Raw genomic sequence first — 24,874 nt, 5'->3', positions numbered from 1 at the left:
TCATACACCAGACCTGGTGAGTGTCTTATTCTTAATGCTGAAAAACACAACAGGACAGAATTACAAACAAATTTAAACACATTGCTTATGAACAACAGAAGCATAAATACACACATTAGATGTGACATTTTACAGCACACAGTGAATATTACACAATATCATAAAGTAAAGAGACAGTAAGTCAGTAACTCACAGTAGTCTCTCCAGTTTACAGTGTGGATCCTTCAGTAGATCAGAGAGCAGCTTCACTCCTGATTCTCCTGGTTTATTATAGTACAGATCCAGTTCTCTCAGGTGTGATGAGGAGTTTGACCTCAGAGCTGAAGCCAGAGCAGCACAACCTTCATCTGTAATACTGAAGTTAATCATCCTATAAGAAAGAAAACATTCTCACACTTAATACACTCAGTTTTAGTATTGAAAACATGAACTACACAAAATCTTTATATACAGTACATTTACTCTCCATCTCACACACACGACAATGACAATATATCAGATCACTACAAATACAGTTACCACAGAGGAGACCTGGATGTTGTAGTGTTTATTAAAACAGTGTGTGTGTGTGTGTGTGTGTGTGTGTGTGTGTGTGTGTGTGTGTGTGTGTGTGTGTGTATGTGAGAGAGTGTGTATGTGAGAGAGAGTGTGTGTGTGTGTGTGTGTGTGTGTGTGTGTGTGTGTGTGTGTGTGTGTGTGTGTGTGTGTGTGTGTGTGTGTGTGTGTGTACCTCAGTATCTCCAGTGTACAGTGTGGATCCTTCAGTCCATCAGAGAGCAGCTTCACTCCTGAATCCTGCAGTTCATTGCCACTCAGGTTCAGTTCTCTCAGATTGGAGGAGTTTGAGCTGAGAACTGAGGACAGAACTCTACAGCTTTCCTCTGTCAGATTACAGTCCCACAGCCTGGAAGAGAAATGATGAAGTGTTTGATTTATTTCTCTGATAGTGAATTGAGGTGTTTCCATCGGTGAGAAATAAAGTGTCCACCTGAACACAAGGTTCTAATATCAGGATAAAAATATAACATGAACATCTGTGTACAGATGTGACAAGTAAGAATGTGTATGACAGAGAAAAAGATCCTGCGATTTCTCACCACATCACATTCTCTAGCGCTGAAAACACGACCAATAGAGTTCAGTCATGTGTGATTCTCGGTCACGTATACTGAAGCCAGTAACATGCTTGGTCTCTTTAATTCTCTCACCTTATATACTTTAGTCGTATATAAATCTTTGTGACCTCCTGTGCAGACATTATTCTGTACATCTAAAACCATAACCATTATATATATATATATATATATATATATATATATATATATATATATATATATATATATATATATATATATATATTTTAATTTATTTTTTTCAGTACTCGCTGTTACAATATTTATATACTTGAAACTTTCACAAATGGGGTTTAAATAGTCTGTGTACGTTTTACTCATTTGAGGTTCTATTTATGGCCGTAGTAAGTTATGAGGACACAGAGATCCAGACCTCTGTCATTTTTAATTATTAAATGGTCAATAATAAACTCCCAAAAACAAAAAAATGTCGAAATGCCGGGTGATGAGAGAGAGAGAGAGAGAGAGAGAGAGAGAGAGAGAGAGAGAGAGAGAGAGAATTATGAAATTATTTAAAAAAAACAATGCCATGTGAATTTATTTAGAGGATAATTAATGCTTCATGTTGTAACCTCTCACATTCTAAGCTCCTATTCAGTCTGTTATCAAAATGGAACAATCTTAATTTTATTAAACTCAATAAGCCTTTATTTAATAAATGTTATAAAAAAAAATGCCGTACTGATGTTTGCTAACTTATAGCTTTAATAATGTGAGAAATCTCTACACTAGTTTATTGGATAAAATAATGAAATATATTCCTAGTCGTGCATAAAACAGTGACTGCATGAAACTGTAGCACAAACAGTGTCCCGGTGGTGTGAGGTGTTGAGTGTGTACTACTGTATGTGCAGCTTTGTCACCAGAGACCTGGGTTCATTCTCAATAAGTTATCATCCTTTAATATTGTTTATAAATGTAATGATTTACACTCCGTTAGAAGTACATAATGTTTAATACACAACAATACTGAGGAACAAATAATATCTGCTACTATTTATAAGTAACAATAGCTTATAACTATTTACACTTAATATTGCCAATAAATGCTATAAATCATTAAACTTTAATAAATATAAGGAATAATAAAGTTAACAAATGGCAAACTTATACCACAGTATTAAGCCCTGTTTACAGGTATAAGTTTACCATCGAAAGTCCGTGCTGACTGACATGAAAAAAAGGGAGATCCGTCTCCACAAACACGTATCAAATAGATTACATTTCGTAACCTATGTGACGACCTGCCGTGAGACTGGGTAAGGCACTGGGATGAAAGTTTATCAGAGCTTTTTATCTCTTAATGATCTTCTCAATGTTCTATTTTCTGCTTGATTTTTCATGTCTAATGACTTTAATATTGTGCTGCTGTTATTTAACACATTTTATATATATATATATATATATATATATATATATATATATATATATATATATATATATATATATTGTAAAGATTTGTGTTTAAAAAGTTCTATAGATATGAAGCTGTGATGATTAGAATTATTTCTCAAAATGTAAAGGTGTGTGTGTGTGTGTGTGTGTGTGTGTGTGTGTGTGTGTGTGTGTGTGTGTGTGTGTGTGTGTGTACCTCAGTATCTCCAGTGTACAGTGTGGATCCTTCAGTTCATCAGAGAGCAGCTTCACTCCTGAATCCTGCAGTTTATTGTTACTCAGGTTCAGTTCTCTCAGACTGGAGGAGTTTGAGCTGAGAACTGAGGACAGAACTCTACAGCTTTCCTCTGTCAGATTACAGTCACACAGACTGGAAGAGAAATGATGAAATATCAGAACACTGATCTCAAACACACAAACACAGCCATAATCCAGCTAAAGTTGAAGATGTAACAGAAATGTCAGTGTGTTTGTGTCACACACACAAATCAGAGGACAGGACACCACATCAGCACATTTACAGGAGCAGGGACGTCTTTCTGCACTCCACAATCTCTCAGCTACAATTTATTATAAGACCATTAGGTCATGTAAATAACACACACATGTGAGAGCAAGCAGTCTACACACACTACACACTGATCTGTGTTCAAGTTTCTACAACCAACACTGCAGATACAGTGCATTTTATTACAGAAAAAGGAGTGTTCACATACATCCAAACACATCCAAACTAAAGAGAAAGTTTATATAAACGATTCTTGATTATGATTTACATTTTTTAGGAAATATAGATGTGTAAAATTCAATCATCTATCATTGTCATGAACGCGGGATAAAGACGGACCCAAACGCAGGATAGCAAAACAGGATTTAATAACATAAGGACATGAAACACGACATGGACTAAAGACAGGACAAGACAACAGTGACCTGCACAAGGCAACGTGGCACAGTTAGATAAAAAGGGTAATCACAATGGGACACAGGTGTGAAGACAGGGAGGAGCAGATAAAGGCGGAGCAGACACGTGATGAGGAACGTAAACACATGCACGTGGCCAAAGTCCGGGCTGAGTCCTGACAATCATAAACAATGTAAATAAAGGATATTACAAAGAACATTGTACTGTTTACTACAGATGTCACTGTTACTATTTCAACACAACTTAGTGAACCCTTCTTTCTCCACAGAGTAAATGGGATCATGTCTTTCATGCCTCCACAACTGTGAAGTGAAGTGAACATGGGGTTTTCTTCTCAAATCTGAGCTCCTTCCCTGTTTACAGAGTGACGTCACATCAGCACGACTGCACACAGCATCAGAAATAAACAAAGTCAAACTTCATCAAGCCTTGCGTTAGTTTAGGCAGGCCACGCAGTAAGCTGCATCAGCTGCTAATCAGCTTTCCACAGGCGCACCAATCCGGCTACGACTTTCGTAGTTTCCTTCCTTTAAATCCTCGCCTGCAAGCGCTTCCATGCATCACTGCTGCTGCGATCCAACCTAGCAACGCCGCTCGCCATCGTACGCATTCTGCTACTATCAGCGCGCCGCTCCTCCTAATATGTCCGATCCGAGCTCCGATGAAGACCCGGGCCCTACGGAAAATCCCCACGGCCCATCAGTTCGCAGAAGCCCCCGCCTGGCGTGCATATCGCTTCCACCGATCGCGGAATGGACCGTCGAAAGAATCCTCACGACCCTTTTTAGCCAAAATATCCACGCGTCGCTCGGTCTCGACCACGGCCAACTGTTCCAGTATTTCCTGGACAATATCCCAGAAGTACCTCCGACCCTACCTGCCCCTACCTCTGGCCCCAAGAAGGCCACCGCGAAAAGAAAGCACTGCTTGCTCGCAAAAAACCCGTCAGCTCCGAAAAAGAGGACTGTTCGTCCCGACTTCCCCTCACCGATCTTTGAAGATCCCGTGCTGGTAGACCTCCACAACATTCATTTTTCCCTCTCCAATCTCGATGCCAGGATCCAAGCCTTGGAAAAGCTGCCTCTGCCTGTTCCCCCTACGGCCACCGCGTCTACGGCCCCCGGCACTTCCTCAATCTCCTCACCAGCTGGAGTAGACCTAAGCCTCCTCCCCGCGTCACGCTAGCAACGGCCCTTCCAGCTCCTACCGCCAGCACCCCCTTCTTTCCACCTGCAGCTGCTATCTCTCCCCACCTGCGCACCCAGATTCTCACAGGTAACGGCATTAACCTAGACAGATCCTGCTGGGCTCCGAAGTCCAGGACAAACGCACGGTCGACTGCGGGGATGTTTCCTTGTTCTTAAAAGACAACGACCTGAGGCTGTCCAATCGCCTAACCATGCCCGAGTTCAATGTCGCTTTCGGCGTTTTTAGAGACGTCATCTGCGACTCCTCTCCGGAGCGCAGGGCAGAGCTAGACACCTACCTGGCTATCATCTCGGACCTCGCCATGACTTATGGTGGGACCCTTTTCTATGACTATCACAAATCTTTCTCGGCCAAGTCAGCTATGTTCATCCAAAGGCTCAACCAAAGATTAGATTGGTCAGCCGTAGACCTAGCTCTCATCAGCAGGCATTTCACCGGTCACCGTGCGCTGTCATGCTCTCTGTGCGGCGCTTTCACGCACACCCCTTCTCTGTGCCCGAGGTCCGCCAAATTCGCTACTCCGGCTGAACGCCCCCCCAAAGCCAAAGACGACGAACAGGTCTATCCCCCGATTCATACTCCCATGTCTTATAGTTTTAATGAAAGCGTATGCACCTATCGTAATTGCAAATTTATTCACGCTTGCAGCTACTGCAGAGACGGGCATCCAAAGTCCATCTGCCCCCGGCGAACGCATGCTCTCTCCAGAAAGAGAAAGTAATACCAATGCTGGTCCATATCCCCAAACTGGACAAAGCACTTACAAAGCATCCTGACCGCAGTTTCGTCCATTATCTGATCACCGGACTCAAGGCTTTTCAGCCGGTCTAAGCATGCGTCCCCTTATTTCCTACATCTGCAACAACCTCCAGTCCGCTCTCAAAAGAACCGGAAGTGGTCGATTTTCTCCTGGCTAGAAAGGTAGATAAGGGGTACATGATCGGCCCTTTCGACATTCCCCCCTTCCCAATCTATAGGATCAATCCTCTCGGCGTGGCGACACGTAAGTATTACGGCAAAAAACGTCTAATAATAGACTCTTCATCTCCCCATGACATCACTAATGTCCCGAGCATTAACAGCCTGATTTCTCTCCCCAATTTTTCCCTGTTCTATGCCTCGGTCAACAACACCATTCAACTCATCAAGACAGCCGGAAACGGGGCTTGGCTGGGCAAAGCCGACATCGTGGATGCCTTCAAAATTATGCCGCTCCACCCGCTCCACCTGTTCGGAGTGCAATGGCGCGACAAACAGTACTTCGCTGTCAGACTCACTTTCGGCTGCCGCAGCAGCCCACACATCTTCGATACCTTATCGGAAGCGCTCTGCTGGATTCTACTAAATAACTGCAGGCTGCCATTCGTCCTCCACCTTTTAGACGACTTCGTTGTCGACTACCCCAATTCTCTCCCCGAGTGAAGTATCAACATCCTGAAGGAAACCTTTAAGAAATTGGGCATCCCCCTCTCAGACGAAAAAACCGTGGGTCCCTCAAATTCATTAAAATTCCTCTGAATTAATCTAGATAGCAATCTCATGCAAGCTTCGCTACACCTCAATAAACTCGTCCACATCGGGGAAATTATGTCAGACACAGTGGAACGCGACTCCATTTCCAAAAGAGAGCTGCTCTCTCTGCTAGGGCATTTAAATTTCGCCATTCGGATCATTCCGCAAGGTCGCTCATTCATTTCTAGACTCCTAGACATTTCAAAAACGGCCGAGCATTTGCACGATTCTATAACTTTGGACGCTGGCTGCAAGTCCGACTTGCATTTCTGGTCCCTGCTATGTGCAAGATGGAACGGAATCTCCTTCTTTTACAACGATATGGTCGAGACTTTCGTTGCACTTAAATTCTATACCGACGCCGCCCCCTCAAGAGGCTTCGGAGGTCTCTTTAATAGCCAGTGGTTCGCCAGCCCCTGGCCAAAAGAGTTGTCATCCCTTCCCCCCAATGCTCTCTCTACCGCTTTATTAGAATTATATCCCATAGTTGTGGCATGCATCCTCTGGGGCGATCAGTGGTCCAGGAAACGAATTCTAGTGTACTGCGACAACGAAGCAACCGTCCACATCATCAACAAAGGGCATTCCTCCATCCCCTTCATTAACAAGTTCCTAAGGCGCCTTACGTGGACATGTGTCACCCATATTGCAAGCGGCTCACATTCCCGGGCTTGACAATAAAATAGCTGACTGTCTGTCTCGTTTTAAATTTCAGGAGTTCCAAGCGCTGTGCGTTCCAAGATGCCTCTCCCTCAGGCCTGCCCTGCCCAGCATTCACCCTGACCTTCCTCGACTAAGCTCTACCCTGCAGTCATACCTCTCCTCAGCCTCACTGTACATGAGATCAAGCCTAGCTGAATCCACATTAAAAGCCTACGATTCCGAGTGGTTTCGCTTCGCCAGCTTTAGCGCCGCCTTCTCAGCCCCCGTTCTGCCTGTCAACCTCGCCATCGTGAGCGACTACATCGTGCACTGTATCCAGGCTCAAAAAATGCAACCCTCCTCCATCAAAAGCCAAGTCGCAGGCATCCAATTCCACCTAAGGTGTTTGGACCCGTCCTCATGCAGTCTGCTGGGGCATCCATCCCACCGCCTGCTCCTCGCCGGTATCAAGAAACAGACACCAAGACTCTCACCAGACTCTCACCCTCCCTCTAGTCAAAAAACTGGTCACTAGACTGAGACAGGGGTGCTTCAGTCCTTACCAGGATCTTCTCCTGGAAGGCTATGGACCCCCACTAATTGCTTCAGCCCTCCATGCTCATTCCCTTCCCAACCTCTTACCTCCTCTGCTCCTCACACCCCCCGCTCCGCCGTCCCCCCATAGCACGCCACTCCTACCGCTCCCAGCTGCGCTCCCCAGGACGCACCGCTCCGCCGTCCCCCCCATAGCGCAAGACGCGTGTGCTTGGCGGGGATCCCTGTGTGAAGCTGCTCGTGGGATTCCAAAAGTAAATAAATAAACGAATGACCAACCTTTGGCCAGCAGCACGCTCACCATGCTTGCACTGGGTGACACTTCCCCTACCGTCTCCACTATAGCTTAGTGGGTATGCAACATGAGTTGTCATATCGCGCGGCGGGGCTTATGCGTTTTAGCGACAGCTGTCTCGATTATGCTGCAAGCCAGCCCAGGGCGACGCATCCTCCACAGCTCCACTAGCTAGTGGACCCCAACTCCTGTAGTCCATCACGCGGCGGGGCCCCTGGCTTCCCTCTTCCCACGACCCACGCTTAGCTCCGACCCAGCCTCGCACACCGCACCCCGCCTGCTCGGCAAATACGCCGCTCGTGTTTCATGGTCCAGTTATGTTGGGGGGTCCCCCTCTGACATATGGTTTTGTTTTGGGGGTCTATTCTTTCCCCAGTTGCTGCCTCCTCGCCCACTGAAATCAAGCCTCGAGTTAATTCAGGCAGGCCACGCAGTAAGCTGCATCAGCTGCTAATCAGCCGTCCACAGGCTACGACTTCGGTAATTTCCTTCCTTTAAATCCTGGCCTGCGAGCGCTCCCATGCATCGCCGCTTCTGCGATCCAACACCCTCCTCCGTCCACGACTCCTCCAGCAGAACCTCTCGCTGGAACCGATTAACCGCTATACAAAAAAAAAAAAAAAAAAAAGGGCAATTCGGTTCTGATTCTGAGCAAAAAGGGAGGTTCTATTCCTTCCCCAGCTGCTTCCTCCGCCCCGCCCATGCGGGGCAGGCACGTGGGAAAATTCTCCCAAAACAGAACCATCTCGCCAACACTAACTGTATGCCGTCATCGTTCTTTACGAAGTGGTCCTGACTGAATTACCTTTAAATGAGTGACACTGTATATACACAAATATTACCTTTAGATGAATCAACATACAGACATCCGTTTGTTCAATCTAAAACACTGACTATACATATAGCAGGAAATCTAACCCACCTTGTAGGTACAAATCTAACACAACTCTACTGTGTGTTACACTAAAGGATTTGTGTAGGTGGGCTTCAGGTGGCTATAAGTGACATGGTACTTCCTGAAGAGTGTAGTGTATATTGTATAACACACAGTGTGCTTTGAACAGCACAACCTCCCCAAACCTATCAAGGTAAGTGAGACGACCGACTCCAAGGTAGCTGTCAGAATCATTTAACTTCAACAATTTAATGGTCATTATTGTCTTCTCTTATGGAACACACTTTAGCCCCAGTATTAAAAATAATAATGTGTCAGATACAATCACAATACACCTTCCAAGTGAGTGCTTTAACCCAGGACTAGACAAAAGAAGTTAGCACCTAATTCACCTCTGTAACTCAGTTATAAAACTCAGCTTAAGCTGAATACAACACCATATTTAATACAATAAAGAAAATCCACCTCCACCCATTCCAGTATGGTACAATTCAGTATTTTGTTCCCAGTCCAATGAGACCACAAGTGATATCAGACCTCAGAGTCTGTAAACCTTTAGCTCAATGTGTAATATTTTATCAGTACATAATGATGAACAGAGAACAAAACCAGTCTGTTATTAACGTTGTACAACAAAAATATAGATTAACTACAGCTGTTATTAATACAAATACAGTCCACAGCTTAAAATCTCCAAAATCCAGAGAAAGGTTCGAAAGAACGAAACCTGACATCTCTTCAACAGTAACGGTGATAAACCTGACCGACTGTCACGTGCAACCGTCTGTGTTCACCGTCTGTTTTTACCACATCCACCATCTTCTGATGCAGTGAACCAGACAAAAAACTATCTATAATTATATAGGTATATCTAAAATATACTGTCTATAATTCAGATTCTATACAAAAGATGAACAAAAATCACGATCCAAGAACAAGAATGTGATCGGTCATTAACAGTTTGATGTCTTTGTCGAGCTCTAATAAGAACAAAACAGGACTTTTTAATAACCGTGGTCACGACACTACACTCACCTGTGAAACATTATTCATAAAATGCCTCGCATGATGTTATAAGATTTTGTCCATGTGGCCCAGCCCTCAGTTCAGATATAACATGTTAGTGTAAAAAGTGAAACAATCTTCTGTAAAAGTACCAGAGGTTTGTGTAAAGATGATTAGAGGAACTATTAACACACATTAATCCAATCAGTGCAGTTCAGTGTTACATTAAAATAATAAACGATGCAGTAATACAGTTATAAATAAAAATACTCACACAGCTTTTCTGGAGGCTTTGACCACTGGCAGCAGACTCAGAAGACATTCATGTGATGGTTCATATTTACTCAAATTCAAACACATCCAGCTCCTGTTCTGAGGTCAGTAACACAAACACCAGAGCTGACCACTGAGCAGGAGAGAGACTGGTTCCACTGAGAGGACTGTAAACTCCTCTGTTCAGGTAAGTTTGTACTTCCTGCACTAGAGAATGATCATTCAGTTCATTCAGACAGTGGAACAGATTGATGGATTTCTCTGGTGATGGATTCTCCCTGATCTTCTCCTTGATGTACTCCACTGTTTCCTGTTTGCTGTGAGATCTGCTTCCTGTCTGTGGCATTAAGTCTCTTAAGAGAGTCTGATTGGACTCCAGTGAGAGACCCAGAAGGAAGCAGAGGAACAGGTCCAGGTGTCCATTCTCACTCTGTAAGGCCTTGTCCACTGAACACCTGAGGAGATCAGACATGTTTGACTTCCTGAAAAGATCAGACAGATCAGAGGTTTGATGTTCTGTTACATTTCTGCTGATGAAGGAGAGAAACGTGTATAAAGCAGCCAGAAACTCCTGAACACTCAGATGTACGAAGCTGAACACCTTCCCCAGGTGAAGCCCAAACTCCTCTCTGAAGATCTGGGTACACACTCCTGAGTACACTGACACTTCTCTGACATCAATGCCACACTCTATCAGGTCTTCCTCATAGAAGATCAGGTTTCCTTTCTCCAGCTGGTGGAAAGCCAGTTTTCCCAATACCATGATACTGTCTCTGGTCTGCTGAGGATCAGGGTCACATTTCTGATGGTACTTTTGGTTCTTGTGTTTGATCTGAAAGATCAGGAAGTGTGTGAACATTTGAGTCAGAGTCTTGGGGATCTCTCCACTCTCTGCTTCAACCAACATTCTCTCTAGAACAGTGGCTGAGATCCAGCAGAAGACTGGGATGTGACACATGATGTAGAGACTTCTTGAAGACTTCAGGTGTGTGATGATGTTATCAGCCAGGCTCTGATCACTGATCCTCTTCCTGAAGTACTCCTCTTTCTGAGGATCACTGAAGCCTCGTACCTCTGTTACCTGGTCTACACACTCAGGAGGGATCTGATTGGCTGCTCCTGGTCTTGTGGTTATCCAGAGGAGAGCAGAGGGAAGCAGATTCCCCTTGATGAGGTTCGTCAGCAGCACATCCACTGAGGCTGACTCTGTCACATAACACAATATCTCATTCTTCTGGAAATTTAGAGGAAGTCGACACTCATCCAGACCATCAAAGATCAACACCACTTTGTCGGAGTTCCAGTCTATGGATTCTAGTTCTCTCATTTCAGGGAAAAAGTGATGAAGAAGTTTCATGAGACTGAGATTTTTCTGCTTCATCAGATTCAGCTCTCTAAAGGGAAGTGGAAACATGAAGTTGACATCCTGATTTGCTTCTCCTTCAGCCCAGTCCAGAATGAACTTCTGCACAGAGACTGTTTTTCCTATTCCAGCAACTCCTTTAGTCAGCACAGTTCTGATGGACTTGTCTTTAAAGAGCTCATTACATTTGATGGGTTTCTCCTGTGTTGCTGGTCTCCTGGACGCTGTCTCAATCTGTCTCACCTCATGTTCATTATTGATGTCTCCACTCCAACCCTTTGTGATGTAGAGCTCAGTGTAGATCTCATTCAGAAGTGCTGAGCTTCCATGCTGTAAGATACCTTCATTAATTCTTTTAAACTTCTCTCTCAGATTGGACTTCCACTTTGGCTGATACACAGAACCTACAGACTCTAATAAACAAAGTAATAACATGTTTTAATGTAAAATCACTGAGCTCAATATAAAATGTACATTTAATTCAGTTCCTGCTGTTCGTTCCTGATTGATGTACTAAATATTACTGAAGGATAAGGACCATTGTACAGAGTAACCACAAGCTGGACCATGAACAGAACAGAAAAGCAGCAGATTTACATGATACTAAAATTACATTTAAAACTAAAAGTGTTCATATCTAAAACTATTTCCTCTCTCTAAAATGACGCTGATGGAATAAAGTCATGACTCAGAGCTCTTACTGTTGTGCAGTGTGTTAGCAAGATCTGTGAGGTTCATGTTCTTCAGGACGTGCAGTGTGATCTTCAACGCGCCCTCTGTGACACTGTGCAGATCCTCCTCATCCTCCACCTCCCTCTCAGTGCATGCTGGGTAATCTGGACTCAGGAGCTTCCTAAACCTCTTCAGCTCATTCTTTATCAGAGTGATGACTTTGTGTTCCAGCTCCTGGTTAGAAACACACAGGAACAGATCTAAATATTATCATGTTACAGTGAGCGAGGCTTTAATTTTATAAAAAGAAGTAGACGTCTCTGTTTATTATCACATTTAAACTTAGAACTGAAATTCTGATTACTCATAAAACTGATTACCCATAATGCTGCTACACACCTACAGTAGACATTACAAGGATCACAAGACACAGTACACACTAAAACACACACACACACACACACCTTGAATATGGAGTCCAGATGATTTTTGCTGATGTTTGATTTCTTCTTTTGTGGTCTGTGAACAAACAAAACCCATCATGTGATATGGACGTATTGGACGTATATGATGTATTCATAGCTGCACAAATCACACACTAATAAATACACACAGATATTTAACACTATCCTCTTAACACAATACACTTATATCAGGATTTCCTAACTGACACCAACATGTTTAGAAACAAATGTTTGAATAAATGAATAAAATCTTTATATTGTCATTAATGTCCCAGGTGTAAATGTTCTTCTGTAGCACCACAGACCCTCCAGCTCAGGGACTGCAGACTGAACTGAACTTTTGAAGCACTTTTCCTCACTGCCAGTCCGAGAGCTGCAGCACTGCACAGTTTAGTGTTTTACTGCTTCAACACCTGATAAAGCTCATGAAGGGCTTCATTATGAGACGAGTGAGTTTGATCAGGTGGAACACTTCTGTAAAACACCTCACTATACTGACCTCACATCAGTAGAACTGTCTCTGGCTCTGAATTTAATTGGATGTCCCATTGACTGGTCACTCTTCATGAACACACAGCTGGGTTCTGGTGAGTCTGATCTCTTTCCCTCCATCATTCTAGAATTACAACAGAAATATCAGCAATAATTAATACTCTGCTGTCTCAGCACTGTTAAACAATGTGTTCATCATTAAAGACCAATAATTCCATCTTTTTAATTCAGATCCAGTCTGTACACTTATTCAAACAGGAGACAGGCCTCATAAGTCAGGAATTACACTGATATCAGGAGTCCCAATCACAGCTAACTGACAGCTGGGTCTTAAAGCCTGTAGAGTTCACTGACACAAATCTATGCTGCTCTTATGCTGCACATTACACAGTCCTTTTTACTCTTCTCTCAGTGAATGATTTGTCTAAACTGTTCTTAGATCAGATCAGTGATATATTCACTGCTATTAAACACCTTAAAGCAAAGTTGACTTCCTGTGTTAACTAGCGAGTGTGTAGAGATACAGATGTGTTCCCATGAGACGGTGTGTATTTATTGCTGGTGAATGTAAAAGTAAGTCACCTCTCATCTTTCTTTAAGTCCTGTTTTCCAGACACACTTATGTTGGAGGTCATGTCTCCTTCTCCAGATTACAGTAGGACGCACGTTTACTTCACTCCAACATCGGTGTGTTAAATTAAACCCTGAATCAGAACAGAGTTCACTTACATGAAATAGTCACGCTATCAAGTTATACAACAACCTGTGTACATTAAAGCTTCAGTACAAACCCACAAAACTCTTCTGTATCTAGTGTCACTTCAGTGTGTTTATATATTAGAGCTTTAGATACTCACTGTGTTTTTACTCCTGAAATCTTTTACTTTTCACTCCACACAAAATGGAGCTGCTGACTTTCACTTTCCTTACAGTTTATACTGCAGAGGGGGGGAAGGGCAGTCACACACACACACACACACACACACACACACACACACACACACACACACACACACACACACACACACACACACTTTCTCACACTCTGTTACAAGATGTGGTGCTGGTTTGTTTGTATATCATTGATGGATTGACTGCTCAAAATAAATCAGTAAAAATATATACTGTATATTTGTACTAAAACATAAATTTTGCTGTTTGCTCTTTTTAAGGGCAGTGTTCAAGATGTGAAGACAAGTGAAAGTGCTATATATTTAAATATTATACAATAAAATGTGCAGTTTTACTGTATTGGGGTCATAAAACCACTCAGTATCTGGTGTGAGCACCGTTTGCCTCACGCAGGCCAACACATCTCTTTCACATAGTTGATCAGGTTGTTGATTGTGGCCTGTGGAATGCTGGTCCACTCCTCTTCAATGGTGGTGTGAAGTTGCTGGACATTGGCAGGAACACTGTTCACTGTGGTATACGCCGATCCAGAGCATCCCAAACATCTATTGTGTATTCAGCACATTCAGAATGTTCCAACCTTCAACAGAGGTCACATTGCACCTGAAGCACAGGAAAAGTAATACATCTGACATTTAAAACAATAAATCTTTTTAGAAATGGAACCCTTTAACTGAAAATTATATTGCTATAATAAAAAGCAGTTGGAACATCATAGGATAAGTTGACCATTTGCTGAATTATATTCAATTCCAAAGCCCAAGTATACGTTTGTTAACATTAATTGTTATTCAAGCCAAACTTACATTAGGTTTCTTTAAGTACTTTAAAAGTATAGATAGGAACTGAATGTGTGGGAAGAATATGATTCCTTACCATTTCAATTATGTTTTTTTCAGCATTACCTTCCAACATGAAACACACCACATTGTAGTCCTCTGCATTTCCTAGAACACAATGATTAAAACTGGCTCTATTACAAAGAGCAAAACAATCCATATAAAGTTCATCCAATTATAGTGCAAAACATTTCAATTTAGATTTACAAAATGATACTTGACAATCCATAGTGTGACAAAGAGTAAGACTATAATATGATGTAGAACATTTACTGTAAATGTCCAACATAGTGTTTTTGTCTTCTTACTTTTTCATCAGATATTTCTGTGCATGAGGAGTGTCTTGTCTAATACATTTTGATATGTTTTTTTTTTACTTTACATTTAAAATTGAGTAAATTACTAATGTCCCTAAACTTACCTCAATATTTTAGCAGTGCACATACAATCTCCATTCTAGCCAAAGCTATAGCACTTTCACTTGTCTTCACATCTTAAACACTGCTTTTTAAAAGATACAGTTCTGCAAAGTGCAAAATTCATGTTTTAGTACAAATCTAATGAAGTACAGCCCAGTATAGGTTTTCAAACACACCTTCAAATTAGAATGCAGCTGCTCGAGTGTTGATTTTCATCTGGGAGGCTTTGCACTTGCCATGCTGCACTGTGCTTATCACCAACTCGCAGCTTCAGAAAGTTTCTAGGCATCAATAAAAGCATTTTAAGTTCTGAGATTTTAAACATTATGCCTTCAGTTTAAAAGTGGGTCCATGGTATGTGGGCTTACCTCCAGTTTAGCAGAACTTTATGTTCATACTGTACTATGTTTCCTTTCCCAATGGATTTACAATTAAAATGCTCTACCTGGTCATGCAGACGATCTTTCAAAAAGGGGACACCATCAAATATCCTCTAAAGGAAATTTCATCTGTGGGATGATAATTTGACTTGCATCATGTAGTTGCATGTTATGTATTATGTTATGGTTATGTAATTACCATCAACCTTTGGATTACTTAAATACCTTTAACATACATCCAAAAAGGCCATAAAATAAAGAAGTTGACCCAGGGAAGTTGACCCTTTCTGTTAAATATAAACAAAGCAGTAAGAATTCTGAAAAAATTACAGGATCCTTTTAAAAGTACACTGACACTTTGCACACATTTTGCTTTTGAACTGGATGGTGTAGGTATACATCAATGACCTGTGAAGAGAATTAAACAACCGATTTGTACTTTAAACCACAAGTAAGCTCATTTTAGTCTCACTTACTTCATCTGACAGCCACTCAGACCCTTTCAGCATGCAAAGAAAATTGTAAAACAGCTTATATGGTCCCACAACTGCTTCATCCTGCCCATTTTTCGTTCAAAGCCCACAGCTTTAGCACTAAAGGAACATTAAGTCAGTATTTGTAAAAAAAAAATGGGCCATTAAATATAGTTAACTCAACAGGGCCAACGGGCCAAAAGAAAATGACTATTTCCAAATCTTGATAGCTTTAAAATTTTGAGTCTTGAGGCCTTTTTAGGTGTCAAATATGGCCGGCCAGCATTTCTAGCTCCAGAGAAATAAAAACTGAGAAACACTGGTAAACATTAATAAGCAAAACAGTCCCCATTCATTTGCACAAACAGGGTCATAGATGTATTGCACAGCACTATATTTATACCAAATTTACATGAACATGAAATTTGTGAGATAGCTTGTGCTTAAATCATGGGATAATCCAGGTATTATCAAAGGAAAATATTAGCATTTAAAATATTACACAATATTGCATGGTGCATGAAAACCAAGTATTCCAAACCAAGTATTTTTCAAATAATTATGTGTCATCAAAATTGGTATTATGGCTTTATATATGGTCAGACAAGTGCGTCATTATATTAAATTTTGCTTTAACAGTAACTTTCTGTGGTAAATTTAGCTTTAACATTACCTTTCTGTGGTAAATTTAGCTTTAACAGTAACATTCTGTGATAATTAAGCTTCTACAATAACTGTCTGTGGTAAATTTAGCTTTAACAGTAACTTTCTGTGGTAAATTAAGCTTCTACAATAACTTTCTGTGGTAAATTTGGCTTTAACAGTAACTTTCTTTGGTAAATTGAGCTTTAACAATAACTTTCTGTGGTAAATTTAGATTTAACAATAACTTTCTGTGGTAATTTTAGATTTAACAATAACTTTCTGTGGTAAATATAGCTTTAACCTCCCGTGGTACATTTAGCTTTAGCAATAAACTGTGGTACATTTAGCTTTAGCAAGAACTTTCTGTGGTAAATTTAGCTTTAACAGTAACTTGGTGGTAAATTTAGCTTCAACAATAACTTTCTGTGGTAGATTTAGCTTTAACAAGAGCTTTCTGTGGTAAATTTGGCTTTAACAATAACTTTCTGTGGAAAATATAGCTTTAGCAATAACTTTCTGTGGTAAATTTAGCTTTAACAGTAACTTTCTGTGGTAAATTAAGCTTCTGCAATAACTTTGTGGTAAATTAAGCTTCTACAATAACTTTCTGTGGTAAATTTAGCTTTAACAATAACTTTCTGTGGTAAATATAGCTTTAACAATAACTTTCTGTGGTAAATATATCTTTAACAATAACTTTCTGTGGTAAATTTAGCTTTAACAGTAACCTTCCGTGGTACATTTAGCTTTAGCAATAAACTGTGGTACATTTAGCTTTAGCAAGAACTTTCTGTGGTAAATTGTAACTTTAGCAATAACTTTCTGTGGTAAATTTAGCTTTAACAATAACTTTCTGTCGTAAATTAAGCTTCTACAATAACTTTCTGTGGTAAATTTAGCTTTAGCAATAACTTTTCTGTGGTAAATTTAGCTTCAACAATAACTTTCTGGCCTTGATGCCCGATGACGCCTGAGATAGGCACAGGCTCCCCGTGACCCGAGGTAGTTCGGATAAAGTGGTAGAAAATGAGTGAGTGAGTGAGAGAATAACTTTCTGTGGTAGATTTAGCTTTAACAAGAACTTTCTGTGGTAAATTTGGCTTTAACTATAACTTTCTGTGGTAAATTTAGCTTTAGCAATAACTTTCTGTGGTAAATTTAGCTTTAACAATAACTTTCTGTGGTAAATTTAGCTTCTGCAATAACTTTGTGGTAATTTAAGCTTCTACAATAACTTTCTGTGGTAAATTTAGATTTAGCAATAAGTTTCTGTGGTAAATTTAGCTTTAACAGTAACTTTCTGTGGTAAATTTAGCTTTAACAATAAACTGTGGTACATTTAGCTTTAACAATAACTTTCTGTGGTAAATTAAGCTTCTACAATAACTTTCTGTGGTAAATTTAGCTTTAGCAATAACTTTCTGTGGTAAATTTAGCTTTAACAATAACTTTCTGTGGTAAATTTAGCTTTAACAATAACCTTCTGTGGTAAATATAGCTTTAACAATAACTTTCTGTGGTAAGTTTAGCTTTAGCAATAAGTGGAATATTTAGCTTTAGCAATAAACTGTGGTAAATTTAGCTTTAGCAATTACTTTCTGTGGTAAATTAAGCTTCTAAAATAACTGTTAACATTTTATGTAAACATCTGCATCTGAGGCAATCAGTGCATTTTTCTTCAACTTAAATCGCTGTTTTTGTTGTTGTTGAATACATGTGTACAATGTCATGATTTAAAATGTAAAACAGTTCTTAAAACAGTAAGTTGGCTAGTACAACTACACAGCAAATATCTATCTATCACAGAAAAGACCTATCTGTGTAACTGAAATATGTGCAATGAATGAGGTGTTTAAACATCGCTTCCTCTTTAAAAAAGGGGAGGAGACCAAAAGAAACTTAATACTTAATACTTTACTTTATCGTCCCCAAAGGGGAAAGTCTTTTACACAACACTGCACTTGTTCGACACACAGCATAAACACAAACAGTCATAATACACACATGTCAAGAGAACGAAAAAAACTCCGGGTTTACCGAAGAAAACCTGCTCCCGACCAGGTTAGGTTCACAAAGTTACTATGGTGACTGTTGCTATGGTAACTGTTGCTATGGTAACTGACAATCAAATTAAATTATTGTTAGCTCGCTCGCGCGCTCTCTCTCTCTCTCTTTCTTCTTTGCTCTATCTGTTTAGCCATTTTCTGTCTGCAGCTCAAAAATAAGCTATCTGCAGTCCATAAAAATCTAAATGAAGCACACACACACAGACTCACACACACACACACACACACACACACACACACACACACACACACACAAAGAAACAGAAAAACTGAAGACAAAACAGATTTAAAACTGCCTTAAAAGTCTATGAAAAATCCAGACAAATCAATTATAGCAGCTGGAATGTTCCCTCAGCACACACTCGTTTCTCTCTCTCTCTCTCTCTCTCTCTCTCTCTCTCTCTCTCTCTCTCTCTCTCTCTCTCTCTCTCTCATACACACACACACACACATTTAAGAGAGCATTTAAGACAGAGACAAAAAAAAGAGCCTCTGAACTTTGTGAACTTTATTGTTGAATTGGTGATGGGTAATGCACTTTATTGAAATGACTACTGAAGGTGAAAAATGTACTGCCTATTTTTGAAGAAGAAAGTGTTTGAAGAAAGTGTGGGGGGAATGTTGTATGGTGAGATCTATTTATGTCTGTCCAGCAGGTGGCAGTAATGTAATGTCTTGGTACTATTAAAAGCCTGTGATATATATAAAATGCAAATAAATAAAAATAAATAAATTCCATCCATCCATCCATCCATCCATCCATTTCGAGATAGAAAAAGTGTATTTTTACAAACATTTAAGCAATGAAAAGTGTCTAAGAGAGCTTATGACTAAATCTTGGAACTACGTTGGCTCCTCAAGTCGTGGGGCAAGCCGTGGCCTAATGGTTAGAGAGTCTGACTCGTAATCCTAAGGTTGTGGGTTCGAGTCTCGGGCCGGCCATGACTGAGGTGCCCTTGAGCAAGGCACCGAACCCCCCAACTGCTCTCCGGGCGCCGCAGCTAAAATTCTCCTCATGTATGTTATCACATCCCTCAAACTGCATACTGAGCGCTTTGTCTCTCTATTCTACTGCAATCGCCTGCATGGTAGTTATGATTTTCTCTAATATTTTTGAGTCTATTTGCTAAAACCTTAGCTAAGATTTTAAAATCTGTGTTCAGCATTGTGATCGGTCTAAATTTCTTAAGATTTCTTAAAATTGCTTTCGTTCCTTTTTTCCTATATATCTTAAAAAATATAAAATCACCAATAAAACAATCTAGTGAATGTTTGTTTTGCTTTACTACAGTTTGTGTTTGTACACTTTGGACTGCATCTTTTTTCAGGTCTGCCTTTTTTTAATTATACTTAATTAATGGTGCTTGCAAAGTAACATTCTTGTTATTGTGCCAGACAAACTTCGGCGTGTAACTTGTCCCACAGGTTTTGTCCTAGACCCATGAATCGACCGGCTCATTGAGGAGACGTGTGCTATGACTTCTATAAGCGATCGGAATTCTGGAATTCCCGGTACGGAAGCTCAAATTTTGGCTTCGATACGATATATATATATTCAGTACTCACTGTTACAATATTTATATACTTGAAACTTTCACAAATGGGGTTTAAATAGTCTGTGTACGTTTTACTCATTTGATGTCCTATTTATGGCCATAGTAAGTTATGAGGACACAGAGCTCAAAATGTTGAAATGCCGGGTGAAGAGAGATAGAGAGAGATAGACAGACAGAGGGAGAGAGAGAGAGAGAGAGAGAGAGAGAGAGAGAGAGAATTATGAAATTACTTAAAAAACGATGCCATGAGAATTTATTTAGAGGATAATTAATGCTTCATGTTGTAACCTCTCACATTCTAAGCTCCTATTCAGTCTGTTATAAAACTTTACAAAATGGAACAATCTTAATTTTATTAAACTCAATAAGCCTTTATTTAATAAATGTTATAAAAAAAAATGCCGTACTGATGTTTACTAACTTATAGCTTTAATAATGTGAGAAATCTCTGCACTAGTTTATTGGATAAAATAATGAAATATATTCCTAGTCATGCATAAAACAGTGACTGCATGAAACTGTAGCACAAACAGTGTCCCGGTGGTGTGAGGTGTTGAGTGTGTACTACTGTATGTGCAGCTTTGTCACCAGAGACCTGGGTTCATTCTCAATAAGTTATCATCCTTTTAATATTGTTTATAAATGTAATGATTTACACTCTGTTAGAAGTACATAATGTTTAATACACAACAATACTGAGGTACAAATAATATCTGCTACTATTTATAAGTAACAATAGCTTATAACTATTTACACTTAATATTGCCAATAAATGCTATAAATCATTAAACTTTAATAAGTATAAGGAATAATAAAGTTAACAAATGGTAAACTTATGCCACAGTATCAAGCCCTGTTTGCAGGTATAAGTTTACCATCGAAAGTCCGTGCTGACTGACACAAAAAAAGGGAGATCCGTCTCCACAAACACGTATCAAATAGATTACATTTCGTAACCTATGTGACGACCTGCCGTGAGACTGGGTTAGGCACTGGGATGAAAGTTTATCAGAGCTTTTTATCTCTTAATGATCTTCTCAATGTTCTATTTTCTGCTTGATTTTTCATGTCTAATGACTTTAATAATGTGCTGCTGTTACTTAACATATTTTATCATATTTAATATATATATATATACTATTGTAAAGGTTTGTGTTTAAAAAGTTCTATAGAAATAAAGATGTGATTATTAGAATTATTTCTCAAAATGTAAAGGGGTGTGTGTGTGTGTGTATGTGTGTGTGTGTGTGTGTGTGTGTACCTCAGTATCTCCAGTGTACAGTGTGGATCCTTCAGTCCATCAGAGAGCAGCTTCACTCCTGAATCCTGCAGTTTATTGTTACTCAGGTTCAGTTCTCTCAGACTGTTGGAGTTTGAGCTGAGAACTGAGGACAGAACTCTACAGCTTTCCTCTGTCAGATTACAGAGACGCAGACTGGAAGAGAAATGATGAAATATCAGAACACTGATCTCAAACACACAGTTTGTGTCACACACACACACACACACAAATCAGAGGACAGGACACCACATCAGCACATTTACAGGAGCAGGGATGTCTTTCTGCACTCCACAATCTCTCAGCTACAATTTATTATAAGACCATTAGGTCATGTACATAACACACACATGTGAGAGCGAGCAGCCTACACACACTACACACTGATATGTGTTCAAGTTTCTACAACCAACACTGCAGATACAGTGCATTTTATTACAGAAAAAGGAGTGTTCACATACATCCAAACACATCCAAACTAAAGAGAAAGTTTAGATAAACGATTCTTGATTATGATTTACATTTTTTAGGAAATATAGATGTGTAAAATTCAATCATCTATCATTGTCATGAACGCGGCATTGAGTTTTCTTCTCAAATCTGAGCTCCTTCCCTGTTTACAGAGTGACGTCACATCAGCACGACTGCACACAGCATCAGAAATAAACAAAGTCAAACTTCTTACCTTTAAATGAGTCACACTGTATATACACAAGTATTAGCTTTAGATGGATCAACATACAGATATTCGTTTGTTCAATCTAAAACACTGACTATACACATAGCAGGAAATCTAACCCACCTTGTAGGTACAAATCTAACACAACTGTACTGTGTGTTGCACTAAAGGATTTGTGTAGGTGGGCTTCAGGTGGCTATAAGTGACATGGTACTTCCTGAAGAGTGTAGTGTATATTGTATAATACACAGTGTGGAACTAGCTTTGAACAGCACAACCTCCCCAAACCTAGCAAGGTAAGTGAGACGTCCGACTCCAAGGTAGCTGTCAGAATCAAAACACATCATTTAACTTCACCAATTTTACTGTCATTATTGTCTACTCTTATGGAACACACTTTAGCCCCAGTATTAAACAAAATAATGTGTCAGATACAATCACAATACACCTTCCAAGTGCTTTAACCCAAGATTAGACAAAAGAAGTTAGCACCTAATTCACCTCTGTAACTCAGTTATAAAACTCAACTTAAGCTGAATACAAGACCATATTTAATACAATAAAGAAAATCCACCTCCACTCATTCCAGTATAGTACAATTCAGTATTTTGTTCCCAGTCCAATAGAGCTCAAGTGATATCAGACCTCAGAGTCTGTAAACCTTTAGCCCAATGTGTAATATTTTATCAGTACATAATGATGAACAGAGAACAAAACCAGTCTGTTATTAACGTACAACAAAAATATAGATTCACAACAGCTGCTTATAAATACAAACACAGTCAACAGCTTAAAATCTCCAAAATCCACAGAAGGTTTCCAAAGAACGAAAACTGACGTCTCTTCAACAGTAACAGTGATAAACCTGACCGACCGTCGCGTGCAACCATCTTTGTGTTCACCGTCTGTTTTTACCACATCCACCATCTTCTGATGCAGTGAACCAGACAAAAAACTGTGTCTATAATTAAGATTCTATACAACAGATGAACAAAAATCACGATCCAACAACAAGAATGTGATCGGTCATTAACAGTCTTTGTCGAGCTCCAAGTAGAACAAAACAGGACTTTTTGATAACCGCAGTCACAACACTACACTCACCTCTCTCACTCACTCATTTTCTACCGCATATCCGAACTTCTCGGGTCACGGGGAGCCTGTGCCTGCGTCATCGGGCATCGAGGCAGGATACACCCTACACGGAGTGCCAAACCATCACAGGGCACACACACACTCTCATTTACTCACACACTACGGACAATTTTTCCAGAGATGCCAATCAACCTACCATGTATGTCTTTGGACCGGGGGAGGAAACCAGAGTACCCGGAGGAAACCCCTGAGACACGGGGAGAATGTGCTAACCACTAAGCCACCATGCCCCCACTACACTCACCTGTGACACAATATTCATAAAATGCCTCATATGATGTTACAAGATTTTGTCCATGTGGCCCAGCCCTCAGTTCAGATATAACATGTTAGTGTAAAAAGTGAAACAATCTCCTGTAAAAGTACCAGAGGTTTGTGTAAAGATGATTAGAGGAACTATTAACAAACATTAATCCAAACAGTGCAGTTCAGTGTTACATTAAAATAATAAACCATGCAGTAATACATTTATAAATAAAAATACTCACAAAGCTTTTCTTGAGGCTTTGACCACTGGCAGCAGCCTCAGAAGACATTCATCTGATCGATCATATTTACTCAACTCAAACACATCCAGCTCCTGTTCTGAGTTCAGTAACACAAACACCAGAGCTGACCACTGAGCAGGAGAGAGTCTGGTTCCTCTGAGAGGACTGTCAACTTCTCTGTTCAGGTAAGTTTGTACTTCCTGCACTAGAGAATCATCATTCAGTTCATTCAGACAGTGGAACAGATTGATGGATTTCTCTGGAGATGGATTCTCCCTGATCTTCTCCTTGATGTACTCCACTGTTTCCTGTTTGCTGTGAGATCTGCTTCCTGTCTGTGGCATTAAATCTCGTAAGAGAGTCTGATTGGACTCCAGTGAGAGACCCAGAAGGAAGCGGAGGAACAGTGTATGTAAAAGTGTCACCTCTCGTCTTTCTTTAAGTCCTGTTTTCCAGACACACTCATGTTGGAGGTCATGTCTCTTTCTCCAGATTACAGCAGGACACACTTTTATTTCACTCCAACATCAGTGTGTTAAATTAAACCCTGAATCAGCACAGAGTTCACTTACAGGAAATAGTCACGATATCAAGTTATTAAACAACCTGTGTACAAACCTCTTCAGGACCTCGCCCCCTTTTTGCAGGTTTTTCGCCTACATGACCTACCCAACAAAAAGTGGTACAGCTCCCACAGACTTTAACACACAGGGGTGAGCCTGGTCTCATTGGAAAGAGATTCTAGGCCTTACGAGCACAAAGTTACAGAGGCTAGAATGGAAGATTTTCATTTGTGCCTGGGTTGTTTACCTGATAAACTGATTAATCTTATTTTTCTGGAACATGTTATGGACCAAATAACAACTGAGGGTCATGGCCACATGTCTTGGATTTCACCAAAAAAAATTTCAAGTCAAAAGACCCAAAAATGGCTTCAATAAAAATATTTTTCTACAGACATGGTCGTCTGGTCCAGCATTTTTGTGTACTTGTTTACTGTATAACGTTGAATTAATAGACTGCATGCTCAGTTTAAAAGGCCTAAAACATACAGGGCCTCTCTGTCTACAAGTCTGCTGTGAAAACAGGCCTATAACTTGACACCCTGAGCTGTGAGAGTGACAAAAGGTCAAGGATTACGCAAGAATTCTTC

The 24,874-nt window shown here is 40.2% G+C and overlaps 1 long non-coding RNA gene and 1 pseudogene across 2 annotated transcripts; both read right to left on the bottom strand.

Moving 5' to 3' along the window:
- Positions 1 to 24,330, bottom strand: LOC125140135 (annotated as a pseudogene).
- On the bottom strand, positions 13,802 to 16,558 carry LOC113653444. 2 transcript variants are annotated; one of them, XR_007139383.1, is made up of 6 exons: positions 15,606 to 16,558; positions 15,369 to 15,509; positions 15,177 to 15,281; positions 15,003 to 15,104; positions 14,619 to 14,689; positions 13,802 to 14,345 (listed from the first exon to the last, which is right to left on the bottom strand). It is a non-coding gene; the product is annotated as an uncharacterized LOC113653444 (long non-coding RNA). The 2 variants fall into 2 exon arrangements; XR_003443085.2 differs by having other exon boundaries at positions 13,805 to 14,345; positions 15,369 to 16,558.
- Positions 24,331 to 24,874: the final 544 nt, after the last annotated feature.

Source organism: Tachysurus fulvidraco, chromosome 24, assembly GCF_022655615.1.
Source record: "Tachysurus fulvidraco isolate hzauxx_2018 chromosome 24, HZAU_PFXX_2.0, whole genome shotgun sequence".
Classification (NCBI taxonomy): domain Eukaryota; kingdom Metazoa; phylum Chordata; class Actinopteri; order Siluriformes; family Bagridae; genus Tachysurus; species Tachysurus fulvidraco.
This window is presented reverse-complemented; position numbering and strand designations above follow the sequence as displayed.